We start from the raw sequence: 25,510 nt of genomic DNA, 5'->3' as shown, positions 1-25,510 counted from the left end.
GGTACAGAACGGTACCTTAGAGGGTACCACCCCAGTGACAAGCCATTGTACCCCTATAGGTGCATTTCTGTACTTTAATTTCTGAGTGTGTACACTATTATTGTGATCATTCCCAGTGTTTAGTGTTCTCTGTTCCTCCCTGATGTTTGGTCTCTGTGTTTCTTAGTTGCTCTGTCTCCCCTGTCAGCTGTATCTCCTAGTAAAATCCCCGTCTCAGTGTCACATTTCTTGTTTTACTTTGAAGGTCTATGTCCTAGGTAAATGTATTGAGTTTTGCTTCCCTTTGGTCTCGTCGCATCTGATTTCTTCCAGCTCTCCTTCTGTGTCTCATTCCCCTTGGTATTCCCCGGTGCTTTTAAGCCCTGTGTTTCTCTGTTTCAGTGTTGTGTCCTACCTCATGCAGTGTGTTTCCTTGTGTGCCTCTTGGTGAAGTCTAGTTTATATTTTCCAGTCTAGTTTAGTCCTGTATCATTTCTGTGTGCCAGCAATAAAGCTGCATTTTGAGTTATTCCCGTGTGTTGTGAGTTCTGCATTTTGGGTCCTCTTCCTGCCTCCACGTAACCAAATCATGACTGTAACTGCTTTATTGATTTAGAGATGCCATTAGCTCATTCTTTGATCCTGGTAGAAATGTTCACGCCACCTCTTTCTTCTTTATAATCCATCCACGTTAACATTGAACTTTGTAATCTTTTCATTCGGATATTTAAACCCTGTGCGATTTTGTACGGTATTTGAAAAAAATATGTTTTTTGAATCCCTGTATTTGATAACTGTTTATTATTTGCTTTGTAAGCTGCAGATTAAGGACCTGAAAAACACAAAGTCAAATAACAATAAAAACATACATAAAGGCAGGTCATGTACCTAAACAACAGCTTTATTTTCGGTTACCCATAATGCAGTTCAGCCATAGTTAATTTGGTGTTTTGATTAGAGTTAACAACTTACAGCATGGGAAACATAATATCAATGCAATTAATAAGTGTGATCTGAAATCAGATCAGAAAAGATCAAACATAAACCATAAACCTTTAAAGTCTATGAAAATGGCCTTTAAGTTCAGTAAACATCTTCCTCCTCAGACTCAATAGCTAGCCAAGCTGATGGGTATTTGTTGGGAGAAAACTCTGTAAAAAACCCAGGAGAAATAAAGACACAATGAGACAAAGTTACTTTTTATGCTTTAACGTGTACACGGGTGAGCTGCTGAGAACAACTCACACCATGAACAGAGGCTTGGCACTTTTTATAGGAGAGACAGTGAGAACAGGATAAGAAAATAATAAACAGATAAAATAAACAACTCCATATGTGGCGCTAGTCTCGTCAGCAGAGAGCTGGGAGAAAGCTGTGAGAGATAAAACAATCTAAAACAATATGTCCCAAAACAATATGTCTTTGCTGGGAAAGTCTAAAAGGATAATTCTAAACTAATCTAACCATAGACAAAGGGCATCTTTGTACATTTAAAAGAAGGTAAAGAAACAAAGAATCATTTTCCACTAACAGTATTGTTGTTGCAATCACATCCATCTTTTATATACAGTGTATGATTCTTCCAGTGGTAGCTAATGTGGAGCTGGTAGTGTTTAGAAAAGATAAGCTACAGAAGTTAGACAAAGCAGATTTCAGGCTTCTAAGTTTCGGTAACACGTTGCATATTCTTTACTGGCCTGACTGGTTTTTCTCTTCATGAGTTTAGTGTTGTTGCTCTACCACATGCCAACAAACCCACAGTAAAATCTCACACGCAAATGCACACGTTCACAAAAACTAAAAAGAAACACCTTCATCAGGCACACCCATGAACCACTCACAAACAGTACATGCCATAATGGCACTCACCCATACTTTGGAGAAATGAGTGACAGCTGAAAGAAATAAGATTCTGGGTGTTTGAAGACGGTTAGATCTCTGCATTCCACTCGAACAATAACACACTGTACAACTGAGGCAAGACATGAGCACGTGGATGAGCTGCAGCCAGTGCGTCTGTGTGCCAGTGTTAGTTTGTGTATGTGTGTGCATGTGTAGCTGCTGCTGTATAGAACAAATCTCCAGAGGCTCCTTCTGTTACGGCCGAGAGGGCCAGGCTGTGGGTGTGGACTCAAATGCAGACACAGAGGTAGGCAAAACGGGCGTGAACACAGTGCTTTATTTACAATGCCTAGTTAAATTACAAAGCAGGAAACTATGAATGCTATGAACTGAAAACTATGAGGCCAAACTATGAACATGAAACTCTGACTGAGTGCTATGACTAGGTGCAAGATTTCATAGACGGATCCTGGGAATGGAAAAAGGGGCAGCGGCTTGGGTGGAGGTACACAGTCACTATAATGACAAAAGACAGGCAGTCAGTGGCAGTCTAGTGAATCATAGTCGAAGGATTAGACTGTGGTGGTTAGGGCTTACGCGTTGCAGGTGAAAGTGTCATGCAAGGAGGGTTAGGGTTAGAAACCTTTGGAATACAAGCATGCTGATCCACCAACACGTTCTCACTCCCAACTCGTCAAACGTGTGACGCATGGTCAGGCTCCCTCTGCTGCACTTATGGACGCGCAGGGTACCCCCTTCGCGTCGGGAATTGACGTGAAGGGTCCTCCGATTGAAGAGATTGCTGCGGAAGTGCCTGTTGTCGGTATATTTAGACATTTTCCAAATCACATTGTAGTGACGTATACAGAACACAATAAATTATATAATGCAAACAACTACCTGAAAAACAGGTAGAACGATACTTTTGTATCGTTTATTGCATTTATGGAGGGAGTGATGTATGCTGGGTAATGGCACAGCTAGCTACTGGGTGACTTTATTCACCCGCTTCGGTTGTTATCAGTCCATACAATGGGCTTTATTAGCACAAATCAGTCCCATAGATATGGGCCATCTCCTGCTAGATTGTTCAGAAGGTTGTTCTCATCCATCCAGATGGAGGATCACTAACAGGAGCGTGGAAGACTCCAGAATCCACTCTGGCTGGAATCCGGTGGATATGCAGTGTTTACAGGTAAGACCATTTAAACGGACAGCATTTATAGAATGACTATTAAAAGTCAGCGAGTGTCAGTAATGTTAATGTGGTTATGTTAGTAATACACCGAGTGCTAATATAACAGCTTTAAGATGCATTTGTAGATATTATTACGTGTTTTACCGTCTTTATGGTGCTTGCTTAAAGTTACGGTGTAAACGTTAGCTTATATTGGAGTAAAGCTGTTACTGGTTAAACGATGTTAGCACAGAAATATTAGCTTCTGTCATGACTGATGAAGTTACTAGTTAATAAAGTTTTCAGTAAAGTGTTTAATCGCAGCCACAGATTGACAGCAAATATCTCGATTAGCTTCAGTGCATCTATAATAAATATGTGCAAGTTTCAGTGCTTCGTTTAAACTGTATGATACTTATAGTGACCCAGGGTCAGTGTAAAATACAATCCTACCTGTGTGATCAAATTCTGGCTCCTTTAATCCTGCATGACAAACCTCAGGATGCAGGTTATTATTACTCTTTCCTGCTGGCACACCTGTCACACCTGAGAGTCAGCTAGAAACTTACAGTGACGTGGACATCATGCAGAGACTGCCAGACTCTGTAATACTGCAAATGATAAGTGACTCAGGTTAACACTAAACTTTAAACAGTACCTCTGTGTCTCTGTGTGCTGAACATTTAGGATCGAGTCAGGCTGCATCAGCTGAAGCTGTTATTTGTACATATCAGTATTTTTTATTCAGGTGTGGGGAAAATACGTAAGACTGCAGTGAAGCGATGTACCAGATTAATCCCTGGCCAAAGGTATTGTACTTAAATCAGACTACTGATCCAGCCACATCAGCCTTTTGTGAGGTCTGTTTAAAGTAGACTAAAAGTGAACTGCAGGTTCCTGAGAGGTGGACTGTGAGCACAGAAACACATTTTCATACATACAGCTGCAGCAAACTTACATTAATTTTAAATAGATTTGTTACTCTGATGTCTGTCTCTGTGTTAGTCCTCTGACAGACTGGTGACCTGTCCAGGTGTGCTCTACCTATGACTACCGGGACAGGCTCTAGCCTCTGTAAAATAAATTTTCTGTTATTCTCATTTAAAGTATTTAAGTGCTTATGCGTATGCTTAGTTGTGACACTGTTATAGACTGTTCAGTGAAAGTTTCTCAAACTAGATGAACTTACTTCAGCGTCAGCAGTTTGAGAAAACAACTCCCTTTACAGGTGCTGATAAGGCCAAGGGCACAAAACAGCATAACCATTGATCCGTTAGGTTTCATAGCGAAACACGTGAAGTGTGGTAGGATCAGTTTGTAACTTCCTCCCTCTTCCTTGGAATGCATAAAGGAGGAGGAGCACCACTTCTGTGGCAGCGCTGACATGACTGAACTGTGATGTTTGATGTGTGCTGGCGCAGTAATAAATAGCTTGATCACAGCTCTTTCTGTGTTGCAGACTTTATTAAAAAAATTCCACGACACCTCCCCACCCTCCCACTGTGAACCTGAATTGAATATTCAGAAGACATTTGTTTAAATAGTTCTAGAAATCTGAGCTGTTGGTGTGTCCTTGGATTGTGTGGTAATAATATTAGAGCTAGCAATCTTTCTTACTGAATCTCTACTATGAGTCATGTTACCTGAGATTAATTCTATGTTTACCTGTCAGCCTGGACGAATGTGCTGTGTGAAGGAAATTAAATTAAATCAGATCTGAACTGCGTACATTTAAGGAACCTGTTCATATTTAATTGAAATATGAACCAGTGATTTTTTTGATTGCTGATTCCAAGAGAGTCTTTGTGGAAATCCTGTTTGGCTTTTTGTTATTTTAATTCTCTTCTCTGTTTTCCAGAACAGTTCTCCACAATCGCTGTCCACATGGGTCAGTGGGACCAAGAAGCACTCTGCTAATGTGTGGACTCTGACCAGCAACATCCAGCAGGACCCAGACAGCGTTTTCTATTTCCCAGCTGGAGTTTTTGTTTGTCTGTGACTGGAGAGTCAGATTTTTGTTGAGCTTCACACTTGCAGAGCTAAGTCAGTTTGCAGAGATCCCTCCCACCCTGGCTTTTATGTGCTAGATTTCTTATCTGAAAGAGTAATATTTCAGTGACTGCTGCTTATACCACAGGTTAATACACTCTACTGATCCCTGATAGGAGAATCATCAATTTTGCCAACAAAGAAGCCTGGTGGATGTTTGTTTACAGTCTGATGATGGGACATCATGCTCTGCATCTTCAAAGTTTGCCTCCTCATTATTATTCATACCCAGTAATGTGAAGTATGGTTCTATCTACTATAACTGAACCAACCTGGTGCTCTTCATTTATGGAGGCTGTTGAGTCTGAATGTTGGATGTTGTGTATCTCGTGTTCTCTGGGCTTTGTTGTCCTCAGTCTTTTTGCAGGATCAGAAAACAAAACCAGGAGGCGCATAAATGTTTCTTCTCCATGATGTTTCTTCAAATGTTTCTTCTGGATGATGATAAGACTGTGACACGGGATGCCACCTTTGGTCTTGTGATGAAGCAAAGCTCAGGAAGAAGTGTGATTAAATGGTACCCACATGTGTGCTGCTGAGAAGGATGTACAGGGGCACCTGCAGCCAAATCCAAGCTTCAGGTTAGTTGTAGTTGCAGAACGCTACAGGACTGAGACAGCTGAGGCATCAAATGTTTGATTAAACGGATGAAAAAGAGAAGTTTCTTCCCTATAATTATCACTTCTTAAAATCTGTAGCAACTTCAAGTCTGTCAGCATGCTGAGCATGCTCAGAATGTGACAATATATTTTTGTTCAATATTTAATTTCTTTCAGTTGCAATTGTTAAATGAAAAAAAAAATATATTCTTATAATTTAGCAAACTAATTTATCAAAAAAAATGTACATATATCTGTATTAGTTTTAATAAATTAATTTGACACCTGTATTGAAAATACCATTTTGTATTCATACAGAATCAGTATGGTATCATTGTTTGTCTGCTCACTGATTGTTGAAGCTAAGAGCTAATTTAATCTGTATAGATCTAAAGTATCCAAAGTTGAGCTCTGATGTTTCTTCACCCCTGTGTGTGTGATGTGTGATTCCTACATGCTGGCAGAGCAGAGCAGCAGTTTGTGCTCACAGATGGTGACGGTGTGGAGAGACGGTGGTGTTTCCTCAGAAGAACCAGCAGAGTCACTTGCTGACTGATGTTCATCTGCACTGCACAGAGGAAATCAACTGACCAAGGTTTGTCCAGTGACGTTAAAATGGAGAGAATGTTGTCTCCGGGAGTTTAGCTGATTTGATTTAGAGTGGCAAGGTATGGTGGGTGTGTTCCGGTTAAAGAACACGGAGGCAGCTTCCAAGTTTAGGAGATTTATTCAGCTGTGGTCTGTAGTAATGATACATAAAGCAACTATCAGTACAGCACACATAAAACATTCAACATGCCCAGACATTATTCTAGCACAGAGATAGCACAAGGAACTGTATTCAACACTCACATCTATAACAACTTCAATAATTACACAAGATTTATAATTAGCATTAACTAGCTTAGTAGCTTACATAGCATATTAGCGCATTAGCATAAGATAACATTAGCATAGTCACGAGGGAACAAATACACACAATAGCATCTGACATACGCAACATCATGTAAACAGAACCCACCTTCTGGCATTCACACACAGCAATAAACCAAAACCCACGAAATGCTGATGAGAGGACACAAGGAGCAATGCTGGCTATCAGCAGCTACAAGGCAGACTAGCAGCACACGGCACAGAGTGGTGCATTCAAGGAGCGTCAGCATAGATATGGTGAGTTCAATGACGTAGGACATATCAATTTCCACAGCGCAAACACTATCTATAAACAAACCACAACACTTCAACCAAGCAAATAATGTGTAAACAGTGGGCTTTCTAACACAGCTGCCCCCGACTGTCTGCACAGACAGCCGAATCCAAGGTAGAAGGCCACTCAGGTACATGGATCCTTATCATCTTCAAGCATAGGGAGTGAGACCAAGCGGGTTACCGGTCGAATATACGTTCGATCTTTGACCTTAACAGCAGCAGTCCGGATGCGTCCATCAGCTCCAGGGTAAGTAGTCGTTACCTTACCAACAGGCCATAAAGCTCTTGGGAGCTGAGGATCAACTATGAGCACCACTTGGTCCGGTTTGAGGCATTCCGCATCCTTCTGCCACTTCTGTCTCTCTTGCAAGTTAGGCAGGTAGTGACGGATGAATCGGGACCAGAAATGGTCGACAAGAACTTGACTATGTCTCCATCTGCGACTCCCAATAAGGTTACTGGGATCGTAAACCACTTGAGGGAGTGATGCATCATAGCGTCCCATCAGCAGGATGTTAGGTGTGATGGGGTCTGGATCTGCTATGTCTGATGAGACGTAGCCGAGAGGCTTAGCATTTACGATGCCTTCCACTTCCACAAAGACCGTACGAAGCACAGTTTCAGGGATCGTCTGCTCCTTGAGTACGACCTTAAGAGCAGTTTTTACGGACCTGACCTCTCTCTCCCAGGCACTACCGAAGTGAGGAGCACTGGGAGGGTTGAAACGGAAAGCAATCTGCTGCTTTGCCAAACGCTCCTTCAACTGAGGCGCCATGGTCTCAAAGGCCTCATGGAGCTCTCGGGCTCCACCGACAAAATTCGTCCCGTTGTCACACAGGAGCTCTTCTGGCAATAAAGCGCCTTAACGACATCAGAAAGGAGTCAGTGTCAAGGCTCTCGAGGAGGTCTAGATGCACACAACGGGTCGTCATGCATTTGAAGACTATGCCCCAACGCTTCTCTGTTCGACGTCCAATTTTCACAATAAAGGGTCCAAAACAATCGACTCCAGTCGAGTAAAAGGGTGGTTTATACAGATGCAGACGAGCTGGTGGCAGATCTGCCATCTTTGGGATGGATATATTGGCACGCCAAGCCTGACGCTGCCTGCAGTCCCTCTGATACCGTCTGACTGCTTCCCTCCCCCGGAGGATCCAGAACCGGCGACGTAGTTCAGCCAACACTCTTTCTGGTCCAGGATGAAGGAGGGTCTCATCAAAATCTTGGATGATGAGCTTAGTCAGAGGATGTTTTGGGTCCAGTATGATCGGGTGGATGGTGTCTAGCTCCAGCTGCTCAACTCTTCGTAACCTTCCACCAACTCTGATGAGTTCCATATCCTTATCATATTCGGGTGATAAGGAGTTCAAACGGCTGTTGGTTGGAAATGGTCTGCCAGACCTGAGTGCCTTAGCCTCATCTGGGAATGACTCTGACTGGGCCTTCATCAGGAGGAGTTTCTCAGCTTTGAGGTAATCATCTGCTTCACCGTGCGAGCTTGAATTTGGGTCAGCCGCCCCATGTAGGGACCGCGTTGTTGTCTTCATGAGATCCTTCCAGGTAGAGAACATGCTGATTTCAGGAAGTTGAGGGCAGGAGTTAACCCTAACCTGTCCACAGAAATATGATTTCTTCAGCTCACCATCCTCTGGCTCTGGATATACTGGTGGGCTGGTCGGCCAATGTTCCTCGGATTGACGTAAAAACTCAGGGCCTTGGTGCCACCGGCGTGGTCGTGACAGCTCCTTCAAGGTCTTGCCCCGGGTAATATCATCAGCGGGGTTATTCGCGCTATCCACATATCTCCAGGTACTCCCATCTGTAAGACTCTGCCACCCGCATGCCCACAAAAACTTTATAGCTGCAAGATTCTGACTTGATCCAGTGGAGGACGGTAGTAGAGTCCGACCAGAGAATAACCTTCCGAATGGGCAGCGTGAGCTCAGCTTGAAGGAGACCAGCTAGTTGTGCACCAGTGAGAGCGGCACTTAGCTCCAACCGTGGCATGGACAACTGTTTCTTTGGAGCCACTCGGGATCTAGCCATTACAAAGGCAACATAGACTTCCTTCTTAGCAGTTTCTGTCTGTAGGTAAGCGACAGACCCATACGCTCTCTCGGAAGCGTCGCAAAAGATGTGAAGATCTCTGCTCGAGGCAGATGAATCAGCAGACGCTGGTGCATAACATCTGGGGATTTCCATTTGGATGAGATCAGGAATCTCCTTTTCCCAGGCAAGCCATCTGTCACGAAGGCTAGGTGGCTGGATCGGGTCGTCCCAGCCGAGCTGGTCCTTCCAAAGATCCTGTACCAGAATCTTGGCCCGTGTGGTGAACGGTACTATATAACCTAGCGAATCATACTGACACGCAAGTGTTTTGTAGACGTTCCTCAGTGTGGGTTCAGTTCTCTCCCCCAGTCGATGTCTGTATTTGAAGGAGTCACGAAGGCAATCCCATGTCAATCCCAGAGTTGGCTCCCAAAGGTCCGTGCTAGACTGAGAGAGCCACAGGTCACTACTCTCAGATCTGACATTGGATGGAAGATGTTCAATGACAGCAGGGATGTTGCTGGCCCATTGACGTATCTCAAAGCCCCCGGTGTGGAGCAGCCGGCGCAGACTGTCGACTAGGGCCTTAGCCTCCTCTTGGGAGTGGGTGCTGCGGAGACAGTTATCCACGTAGAACGACTGCTCTACACAATCGACGAGGTCATGATTGGACCTACAAGTGTCCCGGACATGCTGCTGCAGTGCATAGATGGCGCAGCAAGGACTGCATGTAGTGCCAAATGGTAGCACTTGCCATTCATAGATCTTCGGCTCTTCATTCCTCTTCATGTCCCGCCAGAGGAAGCGCAGCACTGGTTTGTCTGCTGGCAACAGGCGTATCTGGTGGAACATACCTTTGATGTCGCCACTCACAGCAACTGGATACTGTCAAAACCGAAGAAGAACTCCTAGCAAAGATGGACCTAGGGCAGGTCCAGGGAGGAGAATAGAGTTGAGGGACTTCCCTTCGTACTGGAAAGAGCAGTTAAAGACGATCCTGTCCTTGTTATTGTGTCGCACCATGTGGTGAGGTATGAACCAGGATTCTGCAGTGGTTCTAGCTATCTCATGTGGCACCACAGCTACATAGCCCAACTTCTCTAGCTTCTGAATCTCCTGACAATACACTTCGGCACGTTGTGGGTCTTTGACAAGTCTCCTCTCTATACTGCGCAGACTTGGCAAGACTGGTTCCATAGGAGCTTGAAGCGTGGCGGAGTTGGCGCGACGAAGCAGTGGTGTGGCATGCCTCTGTGTCCCCATCGACAGTAGACCCTGATAGTGGATGTCTGGAGTAGGTTCAGAGCTTGCTGATCTTGCTTCGATCGGGTTACCTGCTTCTCGCTCACATAAGGGTATCAATCTGCCAGAGACGCTCAACATTCCTGAAAAGCTCACTGGTTGGCACAACGGTTGTTGTGAACAGGCACTGCTGCTCAGTTGCAGGAGTCTGGTCGATACTGATGGGACCTTGGAGCGACCAACCAAGCTTGGTATGGACAGCGATGGGTCCCCCTGTCGGGCCCAGATGAACTGGTTCTGTAGGGGCCAGGAGATGAGGCATGTCAGAGCCAATAAGCAGCAGAGGTTGAACATGGTCTACCAAAGGCAGAGGTAAGTCACGCAGGTGTTTATAGCGGCGTTGGAGAATCCTCACCGGATAGGAATGTTCTGAGAGACCAAGGGCATCGGCGGTGAATGCCCTTTGTATATGATACTTCTCCCCAGGTTTGTAGGGGGAAGACACTTGGAAGGAGACGGAGGCGCCACGAAGCTGCACTACCTCTTGGTGGACAGTCCGCAGGGTAAGCGTCTCGGGCTCTGGGATGAGTTTTAAGCGTCGAACAGCTTGTGGTAAATGATGCTTCGTTCTGAGCCATCATCAAGTATTGCATGAGTCTCCAATGTTTGGTCTCTGTTGTGCAGCAAGACCTTTACAACCTTCAGCATCACCTTGGGGGAACGGTTTGGCCTATCCAAGTACACTGTTGTAGTCGGAGCAGTCATCATGAGCACACTCTTCTGGATCTGCTGGACAGCATCATGCAGTACAGTCAGGTGTTGCTCTCTGCAGGTATTACAAAGTCGTTTGAGGGGTGCAAACCTCCGGCTGGTGAGTTCTTCCACATTTCCAGCACCGCTGTTCATCAGTTAACCACCTCACCATCTGGTCGGTGGTCAGTTTCTTAAACTCTACACAAGCGTTCAGGAAATGCTCCTTATTCTCACAGCGCGGACAGTATGATTTTGGTCTGGATGAGGTCTTTGGTCGGAAAGAACTCCCTTCTGCGCTGGGGATTTCCCGCGAAGTCAGGAAGAAGGCTGTAGATTTCTCCTTTGGTTTATTGGGAAGACGCTGGTCTTTCTTTGTCAGCTTATAAGCTTCAGGACTATAGAGTGAAGCAGCTCTACCTGCGATGCGCTTCGCATTGGGATTTTCATCTGCAGCCAGGAACTCAGATCAGCAGGGTATAGGTTTGGTCAGTACCTGTCCGAAGAATGCCTTGGTTTCAGGCCATGCTCTACAAACCCATCGCGATAACTGGGTGGCATCTTACTCAGTAGTCGGTCGACATGAGACCCACAATCTTAGCTCAAAGCCGTTCTGGCCCTCTAGTGTCCTACATCCCTACTAGAGATTGGATAGACAAGGCAAATGCATCAAAGGCTTCTCGTCGCCGAGATTTGATAGCTGGAGCATTCAGAATTGTGCCCAATTCACTTGGACGAGCTGTGACGGGGTTGCCCATACTTGTCCTGCAGGGCGTGCATGGCTGTGGTGTACGGCATTGGGTCGTGCATGTATGCCTTAGCTAGCTGGATTGCACTAGGTAGCCGTAGGTGCCAAGCAGCACTTGATATTTATACTGCTCATTCAGGTGTGGATGACTGTTCAACAGGTTGTCAAGGGCCATTTTCAATAAGGCAAAGTCACTTCCCACGGCCACTCTCAAAGGAGGGAATCATAGGTTTGGGAATGCCATGACCTGTGGCGAGGAAAGGGTACGCATTAGCTGTCGGTAGTTGATGTAGCTCGGACTTAGTCCGGGTGGGAGTGCAAGATAACTCTGTTTTGGCAGGGTTAGTGCAGGCTGCACGAGCGTACTGCGATGGCTGAACTGAGAATGGAGTAGATGCCTGGTAAGAGATATCAGGCGCAAAGGTAGTAGACCGAGGTCCAGCTGGAACAGTTGGGTGCAGCACTTGGGGGCATGCATTGAGAATGCAATGGATGCGAGGCCATGGTTACTGGAGGTGGAGCTACCACGGGCGCTGGAGGCTGAGCCACAGTAAGTGTTGAGGGTGGAGCGACTAGCGGTACAGGAGGCTGACCCACGGGACCGACTGAAGGTAGAGCTGCATGGGTGCTCGAATTACTATTCTCCGATGGGCATGGTGAGACTCTGGAACCACTGGGTTCTTGTGCTTTCTCTTTAAGGAGAGAAGTAACCATCTTGGCTATCTCCAACTCGTTTACCCCTCTTTTTTAGCTGTCGTCGCCTCTCCAGCTGTCTGCTCAACGACTCTTGAGTTCTAATGGCTTCTTCCTGTAGCTGCTGGGCCTCTCTGGCTTGAGCTTGAAGTCGTTGACATCATATTCGACTTGTTGATCCTCTTCTAGGTGCTGTTGGAATTCCTCAAGTTCCATCTGCTTCACTCGCTCTTCGAGCTGGGCTGTTTCCAGGTCTGATAAGGCGTGGGAAGGGAATCTGCCTATCGACGAGCGTGATGCCTTTGTGGATCTGGAGCTGGAGCTCCTCTGGGATGAGCGTGTTTTACCACTATGTGAACACTGGGAAGCAGTAGCCGGTTGCTTGGTTTGAGTTTGTCCCTCAAGAGGGAGTGTTGAAACCTCATATCGGTCAGGTAAGCAGGTGGCCGTCGCTCTCTCTGCGAAACACGTGGGGGGTGCTGAGTCAGCCTGAATCTGTCTGTTCCATACCTTAATCAGTACTCTAATCCGGCTCGAAGGACCATAAAATGGAGAGAATGTTGTCCCCGGGAGTTTAGCTGATTTGATTTAGAGCGGCAAGGTATGGTGGGTGGTGTTCCGGTTAAAGAACACGGAGGCAGCTTCCAAGTTTAGGAGATTTATTCAGCTGTGGTCTGTAGTAACGATACATAAAGCAACTATCAGTACAGCACACATAAAACATTCAACATGCCCAGACATTATTCTAGCACAGAGATAGCACAAGGAACTGTATTCAATACTCACATCTATAACAACTTCAATAATTACACAAGATTTATAATTAGCATTAACTAGCTTAGTAGCTTACATAGCGTATTAGTGCATTAGCATAAGATAACATTAGCATAGTCACGAGGGAACAAATACACACCAATAGCATCTGACATACGCAACATCATGTAAACAGAACCCACCTTCTGGCATTCACACACAGCAATAAACCAAAACCCACGAAATGCTGATGAGAGGACACAAGGAGCAATGCTGGCTATCAGCAGCTACAAGGCAGACTAGCAGCACACGGCACAGAGTGGTGCATTCAAGGAGCGTCAGCATAGATATGGTGAGTTCAATGACGTAGGACATATCAATTTCCACAGCGCAAACACTATCTATAAACAAACCACAACACTTCAACCAAGCAAATAATGTGTAAACAGTGGGCTTTCTAACAGTAGGACTGCTTTCTTCCATTTGCGCAATATCTTGCGCAAATGGAAGGGAACACATATATTTATTAGAAAGATCCTCTCTCAGTGTGATGCTGAAAAAATAGTTCATTAATTAATACTTTTAGGCTGGCCAACTGTAATTCATTATTATCAGGATGTCCTAAAAACGCCCTGAAAAGCCTTCAGCTGATCCAAAATGCTGCAGCAAGAGCACTGACAGGGAGTAGACAGAGAGAGCATATTTCTCCTATATTGGCTTCCCTTCACTGGCTACCTGTTAAATCCAGAACCAAATTCAAAATCTGGCTCCTTACATACAAGGTCTTCAATAATCAGGCCCCATCTTAACTCAGTGACTTTCTAGTATCATATCACCCCTATTAGAGCTCTTTTCTCTTAGACTGCAGGCTGACTTGTGTCTCCCAGAATATTTAAAACTGCACTGTATAAATAAAATTGAATTGAATTGAATTGAATTGAATTGAACTGAACTTGAACTGAACTGAATTGAACTGAATTGAATTGAACTGATCTGAAATGGGAACCAAGGAAGGGTGCTGTGGTTGCAGATACTATCTCGCTGCGAATATGCTCCTGGTCTATGGTCATGACAATTTGCATATTCATACATACTGATGGAACGTTCAGACATTGTGCAAAGGTGCGTTTCTAATGTTGGAAAAACCTCAAATCAGCCGATTCTCACCAAAAAGCTCACATGGATGACTGACAAAAGGTTCCTTCCACTATAAACAAACCATCCAGATGAACAGAACCAACTTTCTAGAAGAAGGTACGTTATGGTGACTTAAACCATGTACCATAGCTCCTACACTGAAAGGACACTTTGACGACACATGATGGCACTGTAGAACGAGTGAAACTAAGATGACTATGACTTATAAATGAATCTTGTGTTTGAACTGGGCTGAAGGTTTAGGTTAATCTCAGAGTTATGCCCAAGTTTCTGTACAAAATGGGAAACCTGAGAGAAAATCCCGCAGTAGCAGCTGGCTGACTCATGAGGCTGATTGCTGATTGACAGCATCTGTGTGAAGTATTGCTCGAAGTGTGTATAAAAGCAGCAGGTGTGTTTTGCTTCAGTATGGGCACCTTTTTCCTCTTATTATACCAGCTAGAGAGAACACTCATCATTTACTGTTGTTTTGAGAATGGGTAAGACTTTTTCTTCCTGGTAACTGCTGAAACTTGTTTGGTCTCTTCTTTTGAGCAATGTGAAATATTTGTATGTTTGTGATCTGACTGGAACTCTATCAATTTTTTGTTTGGCTTTGCAGCCAAGAAAGTGCTGATTGTGTATGCCCATGAAAGCCCTGCCTCTTTCAATGCTGCTGCCAAAGATGCTGCTGTGGCAACTCTGACTGCTCAAGGCTGCACTGTAGAGGTGTCTGACCTGTACGCCATGAAGTTCAAAGCTGCTGCTACTACTGAGGACATCACTGGTATACAAATACTCTGCAGGTATAGGAATGCTTTGATTGGTCTTCAGATGCAAACACTAAATTTTTGTTGCAGGTGGTGTGAAGAATGCAGCGGACCGCTATGCAGATCAGATCAAATTTGCATGGGAGGAGGGCAGAATTGCAGATAACATCAAAAAAGAGCAGGAGAAGCTCAAGGAGGCAGACCTTGTCATCTTTCAGGTAGTGTCTGACTGGAAATGTGTATGGTCTGCTAACAGGTGTCCACATCAAAATGACCATTAAACCTGTGTTCCCAGTTCCCCATGTACTGGTCATCTGTTCCTGCAATCATGAAGGGGTGGATGGATCGGGTGTTGGGCTTTGCCTACGCAGAGGAGAAGCGGTACAGTGAGGGGATCTTCAAGGTGAGAGCTCCACCAACATGTCTGTGTTCAGGCTGTGTCCTCTCCCTCTTTGCTCACTCCTTGCTCTCTGTACAGGACAAGAAAGCCATGCTGTCCTTCACCACTGACTGTCCTGAATCTGTGTACAGTGACACTGGCATCAATGGTGACATCAATGTCACACTGTGGCCACTGCAGGTGAGGTCTCACTATAAACAGAGCCAAGCATGAAATGATCTGTCATGTGGTAACAGCTGCTCCTCCCTGTGTGCAGAACGGGATCCTGAACTGTGGCTTCCAGGTTTTTGCCCCTCAGATCTTCTGGGATCCTGCTACTGGTTCTCCTGAATCTCGCAGCTCCATGCTGGAGGGCTGGCGCACACGACTGCAAAACCTCTGTGGGGAAGCCACTGTGTACTTTGCTCCCTTGGATACTTTGACAAGGAGAAGGGTTTCCTGCTGAAGCCTGAGGTCAAAGAGAAATATGCCAGCAAAGAGTCTGGCCTCACAGTGGGGATCCACATGGGCAAGCCACTGCCAGCCAACAGCCAGACCAAGGCTGGGCTCTGACAATGGAGTGGGTCAATGTAATGTCTTGGTCTTAAAATGTCTACTGCAATAAAAAGGCTGCTTTATTGTAACTTCAGTTTGAGAAGTGATTTTTAAATGCACCACTTGCTTTCATACAGTTCAACCACCTAGAAAATGGTCTATGTACATAACAGGATACTTGGCAAGCTTTCAAGACTGGATGAATTCTGATTGCCATGTTTAAAAACCTCAGCTGTGCATGTGGGAGGACAGGAAATGTGACTTTCTTTTTAGTCATGGTCAAAAGACAGATCCCTGTATTGAAAAGTCACATTCATGTAGTTGTAAACACCATGATAATATATTAAGTAATCCAAAGTATTCAGAATACGTTACTCTCATTGAGTAACCATTATATCTATCTAATCTTTTGGTATGGAAAGAGAATTGTTCTGCAGTTCATTTTCTGGTTTAATTTTCCATATATACATAACTCACATCTGCATGGGGACTTGGGACTTGAACCTTTCCCAGCACCTATAGGACAACAGGCAAGGTACACCCAATGTATTAGGACTCAACCTTACACTGAAATAAAGTCTTTATTCACATTTACTGTTATTAATAATATAATACATACAGCACAGTGTTCACTTAGCTTTGCACAAAAATAGCTGCTAGTAATGTTCTCCAAAGAGCTTTGACTTTTGATTTTGAGTATATTTCAGAGGCTAATTTTTTCTTTGAGTAAGTAGTTTGAAGCAGCACGTTGGTTAGCATTGTTGCCTTACAGTAAGAAGGACCTGAGTTCAATTCCACCATCGTCCTTGGGTTTTTCTGTGTGGAATTTGCATATTCTCCCCGTGTTTCTGAGGGTTTGGCACTAGTATCTGTGCCTCTACCTAAGTACAGAACGATTATACTTTCCCCACCTCTGTAGGTAACCAGCCTGTTGCAGAGGCAATTTTATATCTTAATGGCCTGAAATTTATTTCCCCGTAATTTATTATAGGCTCATAAATGGAACTCTTTTGGCGCTACAGTGCTGCGATCTTGCAGTCACTGCTACAAAGGTTGTGTTAGGTAGCACTCTATTGTGAAATAGGAAAAACATATACAGAATATACATAGACTATCAAATAATAGAGACTGATTACATCAAGTATACTCAATATAAGTAATACAAAATAGACATTTTGCCATTCACATATTACCTAAAATCTTTCTTTATTAAAACTCCTGTGTTTTTAGTATGTCTCAAACAAGGCGTTTTAATTGTGATGACTTAAACAAGATGAAAAAAGAGGCAGGGTACACCCTTTCTTCTAGTGCTCCAAACTGTTAATTCACGGTGTTTAATAATACCTGGACTTAGTAAAGTCTTTTAATTTCGTCCAATTTGTAAATGGTGCCACTTAAGAATGTGGACAGACGCTAGACTTGGTTTTATCTTATGATCTATCTGTGTGCAATGTATGTGTTAAAGATGCGTTTTTTTCCGACCATATGCCTATTTTATTTGATAGCTTCTCTTAACGCCATTGCAAATTGGGCTGTGCCTGTTCGATATTATTGTGCCCTTCGTTCTGATACTGCCGAACAGTTTTATATTGTTTGACAATCTCATGTCATATTCTTCGGAGTTGCCTACCTCAAATGACTTACTTCTGTACTTTGATTTTGCTTGTAAGTCTGCGCTGGATGTTGTTGCCCCATTGACACTAAGACAATGTAAATCCAAGACAAGGTTTTGGCTAACTGATTTCACCCGAGAAATTAGAAAACAATGTGGGAGATGTGAAAGACAGCGGAAAAAACAGGCTGCAATTCTGTCTGGAAACCTTAAAAAGTAGTTGGAAAAGTTATCAGAAGGCGGTTAAAGCCAATAAACATGCCTGTCTTTCTCAACTTATTTCGGCCAACTCACACAACCCCCGTGTTTTATATATATACTAAAATTCCTTTGATGGTCATTTAAATAGGGTGGTAAAATCGTCTTTTTATCACCTCAGACACCTATTGAAGGTCAAGCCTTTCCTTTCCAAACACAATTTGGAAACCGTTATTCATGCTTTTATCACCTCACGTTTGGACTATTGCAGTTCCCTTATAATTGGGGTTGGGTTGGGCACCCTGTCACGCTTGCAATTAGTGCAAAATGCCGCAGCACGTTTTTTAACTGGTAGAAGGAAATTTAATCGTATCACTCCGATTCTGACTTCACTACATTGGCTTCCTATTGAATGAAGGGAGAAAGGAATCAAAGCTTTGTGCATGTGCTCCAGTGGTGCAATTGGTTAGCACGTGGTACTTATATGACAGTATTGGGATGAGCTATGCCGAGGTTGTGAGTTCAAACCTCACCTGGAGTAGATTCTTGAAATTAATCTTTACCTAAAGGGGAAAGAAATTTCTCCTTAACCTGTTTTCTTTAAGAGACAACAAATGTCATGTATGCCTATTATAAAGTGAATTTGTGTACTTTCTTCAAAGAAAGTATCTTTGTGAGCCTCACGCCGAGGACATCAATGGGCTTACTGAGTGTATCACAGACTACATAACTTTCTGCACCAACTCCATTGTTCCAGCTCAGACTGTTCATTGTTACCCAAATAACAAGCCGTGGGTGACTAAGGACTGTGCCAGCCTCTCTCTTCACATGGCGCTGTTGCCTCCTGTGAGATTCCTGACACCCCTCCCCCACCCATCACCTTCACTCAATACCAGGTTGAGATGCAAATGAGGAGACTTCACTCAGGCAAGTCTGCTGGACCAGACGGAGTGAGTCCCCTCGTCCTCAAGGCCTGTGCCCCCCAGCTGTGTGGAGTCTTTCATAAACTGTTTATGCTGAGTTTGAGTCTGCAGAGGGTACCAGTGATGTGGAAGACATCATGCCTCATCCCTATTCCAAAGACGCCACGTCCCAGTGGCCCCCAGGATTACAGGCACTGACCTCCCACATCATGAAGACCCTGGAAAGGCTCATCCTGGACCAGCTGCGACCCATTGTCAGACCACATCTGGATCCCCTTCAATTTGCTTATCAGCCTCGTCTCGGAACAGAGGACGCCATCATCTACCTGCTCAATCGTGTACACCCATCTGGACCAGCACTGTGAGGGTCATGTTTTTTGACTTTTCCAGTGCTTTCAACACCATCAGGCTGACCCTCCTGGGTGATAAGTTAACAGCAATGCAGGTGGATGCTTCTCTGGTGTCCTGGATTGTTGATTACCTGACAGGAAGATCACAATATGTACGTCTCCCACAGTGTGTGTCTGACAAGGTAATCAGCAACATAGGGGCATCACAGGGGACTGTCCTCTCCCCCTTCCTCTTCACCCTCTACACCACAGACTTCAGCCACTGCACAGAGACCTGCCATCTTCAGAAGTTTTCTGATAACTCCGCGCGGTGGTTGGATGCGTCAGCAGGGATGATGTGACAGAGTACCGGGCTGTGGTCGACTCCTTTGTTACGTGGTGTGAGCAGAATCATCTGCAGCTCAATGTGGAAAAGACCCAGGAATTGATAGTGAACTTCAGGAAGACCAGGAAACACTTGACCCCTGTTTCAATCCAGGGGGTCAGTGTTGACATTGTGGAGGACTATAAATACCTTGGAGTACACACTGACAATAAACTGGACTGGGCTACAAACACCACAGCACTTTACAGAAAGGGTCAGAGTCGTCTCTATTTTTTGAGGCGACTGAGGTCCTTCAACATCTGCCAGAAAATGCTCAGGATTTTCTATGAGTCTGTTGTGGCCAGTGCGATCCTCTATGCTGTTGCATGATGGGGAAGCATCTTAGTTAGTGTATTATCTGTCTTTGTTAATGTTTGTTTATAATGGAGCACTGTAACGAAAAGTAATTTCCCCTAGGGATCAATAAAGTATTCTGATTCTGATTATTTTATAGAAATTTTGCCATCTATTTATTACATAAAAACTTCTTTCTTAAAACCCACCTCTTTGTTTTCAGAGATATAAAACACTGTCTGGCTTCATAAGCATTATGATGACTTAAACCACGACCACATGATGGCACTGTAGAACACCTTAAGAAATTATTGTAAACGTTCCTAATAATGATTTAAAAAAAGCATTATTGTGTGTGTGTGTGTGTGTGTGTGTCTCTTGTGTGTTATATTTATCAGTGGTTCTGAGACTGCAGGACTTGGTCAAACATCCAACATTGGTCCAAGTTGAACACCAATCATCACAGGAGATGATGGAGAAAAACTGAGGTGAATATTATTTATAAGAGGAAATTAAAAAACAGAATGAATATAATGAGCTGTTATACATTTATGCTGTGTTTCAACTGGGATGAACATTCAATTTAGTCTGAGTTACTCCCACTAAAATATTTTCCAGTTTTAGTAATAAATAGGAAACCTGAGTGAAAATCCCAGCAGCTGCCTGACTCATGACCCTGATTGCTGATTGACAGCACCTGTGTGAAGTAGTGCTCAAAGTGTGTATAAAAGCAGCAGACTGTGTTTTGTTTCAATATGAGTATTTTTTTTTTCCTGTTCCTACGTCAGCTAGTCAGAAAACTCATCAGTTACAGTTGTGCACCAGTTTTGAGAATGGGTAAGAGGTTTTCTTCCTGGTAACTGCTGAAACGTGTTTGGTTTCTAATTGTGAAAGTGTTTGGTTTTTGTTTTGGCTGTTTCCTTTGGCAATTAATGTGAAATATTTGTATGTGACTGGAACTCTATCAAATCTTTATTTTTGGCTTTGCAGCCAAGAAAGTGCTGATTGTGTATGCCCATGAAAGCCCTGCCTCTTTCAATGCTGCTGCCAAAGATGCTGCTGTGGCAGCCTTGACTGCTCAAGGCTGCACTGTAGAGGTGTCTGACCTGTACACCATGAAGTTCAAAGCTGCTGCTACTACTGAGGGACATCACTGGTATACAAAATTCTGCAGGTATCGCAATGCTTTGATTGCTCTCAAATGTAAACACATGGCTTTAATTGGCAGGTGGAGTGAAGGATGCTGAGAAACTTCTGCTACGCAAAGGATCAAACTGGGCAGCAGAGGAGGGCAGACTTGCAAGAAGACAGCAGCTGGTGTCATACAGCTCCGGGTGGTTGGCTACGGCACTGATGAGCCTTTCCTCCATATTAAATGAAGAATAAATGGCTTTGGCTGGACCTGCCCCTTTGAACTAGGTGAGAGCATCACGTCACCAGGCACCTGATTGGTTGTCGCGGCGCGACTTGAAGCTGCAGTTCAGATTTTTCCAACTCAAGCAGTAGACGCATTAAGCACGAATGCACAAAATGCACCACACAAACTGCAGCACTTATTTTCCATCGCATCGGTCACACTAATTGTACGCGCGAATCAGGCAGAAAAGTGTTTTCGCAATGCCAATCTAAACGCAGGACCCCGAGTCGCGCTTCATCGCGCTCCTCTTTTGACTTTACATGTAAACCTGAAGCTCTGGTTGCTCCTATTGCGTTCGGTGTGTACGCACCGTAATGCCTGACTCACCCAAACAGTAAAAAAAGGGTGGATGTATGCGTTTTGGGGTTTTTTTGTTTGCTTGTTGTTGCAGGGTAGGAGGATGACAGAGACCAGAGGAGGGGAGACTGTAGGTTCACATGAGTGTGTGTGGGCCTTGCAGATTTAACCCTTTAGCTGCAACTTTTCTGTGTTACTGATTTTGTGTAAAGGGAACTATGTCTGTGAAGGTTCTCAGTCATCCAGGTCATCGTAGTCAAAGGAGCTTGCAAAGAAAAGCGTCTGGACTTCTTGTCCAGACGCTTTTCTTTGCAAGCTCCTTTGACTAAAGGGAACTATATTTTTACTGACTGCTTGTTGGTTATAGTATCACACTGTATCGTTGGAAAATGTGTATTCAATGTGAAACACATACTATGTTAAAATCTGTTTTATTCCTTTCACAGAAAAGGAGGGTTGACCACATGATTTACAGCAGCACCTCTGGTATCTGTTGATCCAGACCTGACCTCCAGGACGCTCCACTGCTAATGTTTTTTTTCTCTTTGTGGAGGATTCGGCACAGACACAGACAGACATGAGTGAAGATGAATCATCCTGATTCATCTTCACTCATGTCTGCACATCCTGTGCAGTGAACACAGAACATCTTAGTGCTGAGCTCATTATCATATCACTGTTGAGCTCATAGTGTAAAAACAAGTGAATGACATTACTTAAGAAAAGTCACTGGTTACAGTAGTTTTGATTAAACACATGGGATGTTTCACGATTAGGGCAAATTATGTCAACAGTAGTGTTTTTAATTATTTGGGGAAATAAACTGCACATGGCACACTTGTGTCTGTGGTGTTGGATGCCTTATTACTCCTATGACCCTACAGTTGTTTGCAAGTGTGAAGTTTGTATTAACTCAGATTTTGGTTTCTAGGTAATTGTGGTGTGGATGCCGGCTCCAGGCGGAGCCAAGAGTTAGACCCACTTGACATGATATTAATAGTGACTTCATTCTCTAGCACAGGGTTTACAGGGCTGGAGTGAAATTACGCTGGAGGAGAAGCCTTGATGTACAGACTGGCGACCTGTCCAGGATGTACCCCGCCTCTCGCCCTATGACAGCTGGGATAGGTTCCAGCGCCCCCCGCGACCCTGAAAAGGAAAAGCGGAAGCCAAAGGATGGCTGGATGGAGAAGCCTTGATGTTGTCTGAGAAATTATCTAACTACCCTTTTTCTTTTGTTATTGATGCATGGGAAAGACCATGTGTCAGAAGGAGAGATTCCAGGTTTAACATGAAACAATGTTTTCTATGTTTTCCATGATGCTTTTTCCATGACTTTACTGTGATTTGTGTGATTAACAGTTCACGTACAGGTATTAAACCTCTACAGGGGGTACATCCATGTTTCAGATAAGGTTTTAATGACCTATAACTAAACTTCACTGAAGTAAAAGGAAAATGTGGTTTGATGATGGTTGACATGTTTTCCAAATGTTTAGAAGTTTTTCCTTCTAGTAAAGAGATACAGGTGCAGCAGAGTATTGCTGGAAGAAATCATCCCAAGGGTAGAATCTCCTGAGATTTAGACTGGGTGCTGATCAGAAGTCTTCAGAGACCCAGCGAGAAGCAGGGACCATTCCTGGCATAGCTGACAGCCCACGCAGTGGTTGAGGTCAAAGGTCGTTCTTTTTGGGGCCCTACTGGTTCTGGAATCATGAGAAGATTCCAGAACCACAGCAATAACCATAAAGTTGCATTGGAACAGGAGAGTAAGGGGTGAAAAGAGCGCCCTCCTCCAACAAGAGCGTGCCAAGCTCCAACTTAGCGACTGCAGAGCAGACTCTGTGTCACCTAAGAGGGATCAGCGAATCAATGCAGACAATACCTGCTTAAACAGCCAAGCAGTTTGCCTGGAAAGCTTAGTATGTTTTTGGGTTAAGGAGGTCGTTGGTGTGACGTTTCTAATCATTTTACAAATGATATGCATTTACATGACTCTCCAAACATCACAAACTCTTTTAGAGTAAAAGCGTGAGTAAAAAGTAACGAGTAATTATAGCATGTGCATTTTACAGTTACTTGACTAATTATTACTTGTGTACATTTTGCATGGTAGTGAGACTATTTTACTAGGTGGTAAGTTCCTGATGCGTAAGTGCATTAAGTCATCATTGTCTGAGGAAACATAACAATAACAACAGTTGTGGTTTCTTTTGACATGTGTACTGAACTTTGACACATTGTTTCAGACCCTAAAGATAGGATTTGGGGTTTATCAGAATTTATTGAGGGATTTTGATAGGCCCCAAACATGCTGGAAGCACCTAAAGAATAAGCTAGTTCTTCCAGAGTTAAATGTGATTGTTTTGGTTCCTCAATCACTGATGTGGGGACAGTTAAGTAAGTGTAAATCCTTTGAGAGGTTTTAAACTGTTTAAATGTGCTGAGTGCCCTACAACAGCAAGGAGTACAGTACACTGCATAGATAGAGAGGCAAGATCTATCACTCTGTTGTAATTTTAGCTCAGAAGTGTTTGATGTATGGTGGCTGTGATAATACATGGCTACTTCTGGGTTTTAATCTAGAACTGGAGAAGCACTAACAACAGTGTTAGTATATTTTTGTGGTATTAATGTCCCTACAGGTTCAGGCATGTTCACTGTCCTTGATTGTAAACATCTGGACAAGTAAAATAAAATGGCACAAAGGAGTTTGTGTGATGTTTGGTGAGGCATGTGTGCCTCAATCCCTAATAACACTGGGGATGAAGGTTCTTTTACAAAAACAGTGAATAAATGGGGAAACATGGGTTGATGATTATAATGATAAAGTGGAAAAACATATCACACACTGAAAGACTTCCTTATCTAAATAACGGCTTTTTATGAATGAGCAGCTTGATGTAACTAAGGTTGAAGTTTTCTTTTGCAGATAAACAACGAACGCTGTTTCATTTCTGTATATGATCTCATATTGTGTTTTCTTTTATGATATAACTGCCATCTTTGTCAAAGGAGCTTGCAAAGAAAAGCGTCTGGACTTCTTTAAGTTACTTGAAGACGTTTCACCTCTCATCCGAGAAGCTTCTCTTGGTGGCGCTGTCACTCGGTGTTCGCTCGCTTTGCGGTAGAGTATCACTTCCTGTTCCTGCTCAAACACAGTGGTGTTTCTGAGTAGCTTATCTGCTTAGCAATTTAATTAACAACTTTTAAATACATTCTTTTTTCATAGTATAATCTTCACGTGCTTCATCCGAAGCACACTTTCTGTGTACTCACTACCTAATTTATAGCCAAAGTATTCACTCACTGTCTCTGTACTGTTTCGCTAGCTTAGCTTAGCTCGTAGCCGACTCGTTAGCACCATGGCTACTTCACCTGTCCCTCCTGCACTTTCTTGCTCATTGTGTCAGATGTTTAGTTACTCCTCGGCCTCCTTTAGCAGTAATGATATCTGTAACAAATGTAGCATATTTGCAGCTCTGGAGGCCAGGATTACTGAATTGGAGACTCGGCTTCGCACCCTTCATTCACCCGTAGCTAGCCAGGGCCCTGTAGCTGGTGCAGCCGAAGATAGCGTAGACCCCGCTAGCTGTTCCCCGGCAGACCCCAAGCAGCTGGGGAAAGAGGGCGGCTGGGTGACGGTGAGGAGGAAGCATAGTCCTAAACAGAAGCCCCAGGTACACCACCAACCTGTTCATGTGTCTAACCGTTTTTCCCCACTTGGCGACACACCCGCCGGGGGTCAAACTCTGGTAATTGGTGATTCTGTTCTCAGACATGTGAAGCTACAGACACCGGCAACCATAGTCAATTGTCTTCCAGGGGCCAGAGCAGGTGACATTGAAGGAAATTTAAAACTGCTGGCTAAGGGTAAACGTAAATTCAGTAAAATCATAATTCACGTCGGCAGTAATGACACCCAGTTACGCCAATCGGAGGTCACTAAAATCAATATTGAATCGGTGTGCAACTTTGCCAAAACAATGTGGGACTCTGTAGTTTTCTCTGGTCCCCTCCCCAATCAGACCAGGAGTGACATGTTTAGCCGCATGTTCTCCTTAAATTGCTGGCTGTCTGAGTGGTGTCCCAGAAACAATGTGGGCTTCATAGATAATTGGCAA

General features: G+C 44.0%; 2 long non-coding RNA genes, 1 other non-coding gene and 1 pseudogene across 8 annotated transcripts; all 4 read left to right on the top strand.

Annotated features, from left to right (window-relative positions):
- The first annotated feature begins 2,965 nt into the window (after nucleotides 1-2,965).
- LOC120716580 lies at nucleotides 2,966-6,241 on the top strand. 6 transcript variants are annotated; one of them, XR_005691990.1, is made up of 4 exons: nucleotides 2,966-3,016; nucleotides 4,857-5,288; nucleotides 5,404-5,628; nucleotides 6,111-6,241. It is a non-coding gene; the product is annotated as an uncharacterized LOC120716580 (long non-coding RNA). The 6 variants fall into 6 exon arrangements; XR_005691993.1 differs by having other exon boundaries at nucleotides 2,977-3,016; nucleotides 4,862-5,288; XR_005691992.1 differs by lacking the exon at nucleotides 2,966-3,016 and adding an exon at nucleotides 3,793-3,807.
- Nucleotides 6,242-14,607: 8,366 nt separating this feature from the next.
- Nucleotides 14,608-16,020, top strand: LOC120716578 (annotated as a pseudogene).
- Nucleotides 16,021-18,188: 2,168 nt separating this feature from the next.
- On the top strand, nucleotides 18,189-18,282 carry trnai-uau. The gene is made up of 2 exons: nucleotides 18,189-18,226; nucleotides 18,247-18,282. It is a non-coding gene; the product is annotated as a tRNA-Ile (tRNA).
- A 2,096-nt stretch (nucleotides 18,283-20,378) lies between these two features.
- Nucleotides 20,379-20,941, top strand: LOC120716579. Its single transcript, XR_005691987.1, has 3 exons — nucleotides 20,379-20,509; nucleotides 20,663-20,828; nucleotides 20,901-20,941. It is a non-coding gene; the product is annotated as an uncharacterized LOC120716579 (long non-coding RNA).
- Nucleotides 20,942-25,510: the final 4,569 nt, after the last annotated feature.

This window comes from Simochromis diagramma, unplaced genomic scaffold, assembly GCF_900408965.1.
Source record: "Simochromis diagramma unplaced genomic scaffold, fSimDia1.1 OVJJ01000480.1, whole genome shotgun sequence".
Taxonomy (NCBI): Eukaryota; Metazoa; Chordata; class Actinopteri; order Cichliformes; family Cichlidae; genus Simochromis; species Simochromis diagramma.
Note: the sequence above shows the minus strand (reverse complement) of the source record. Positions and strands in the feature narration are given on the sequence as shown.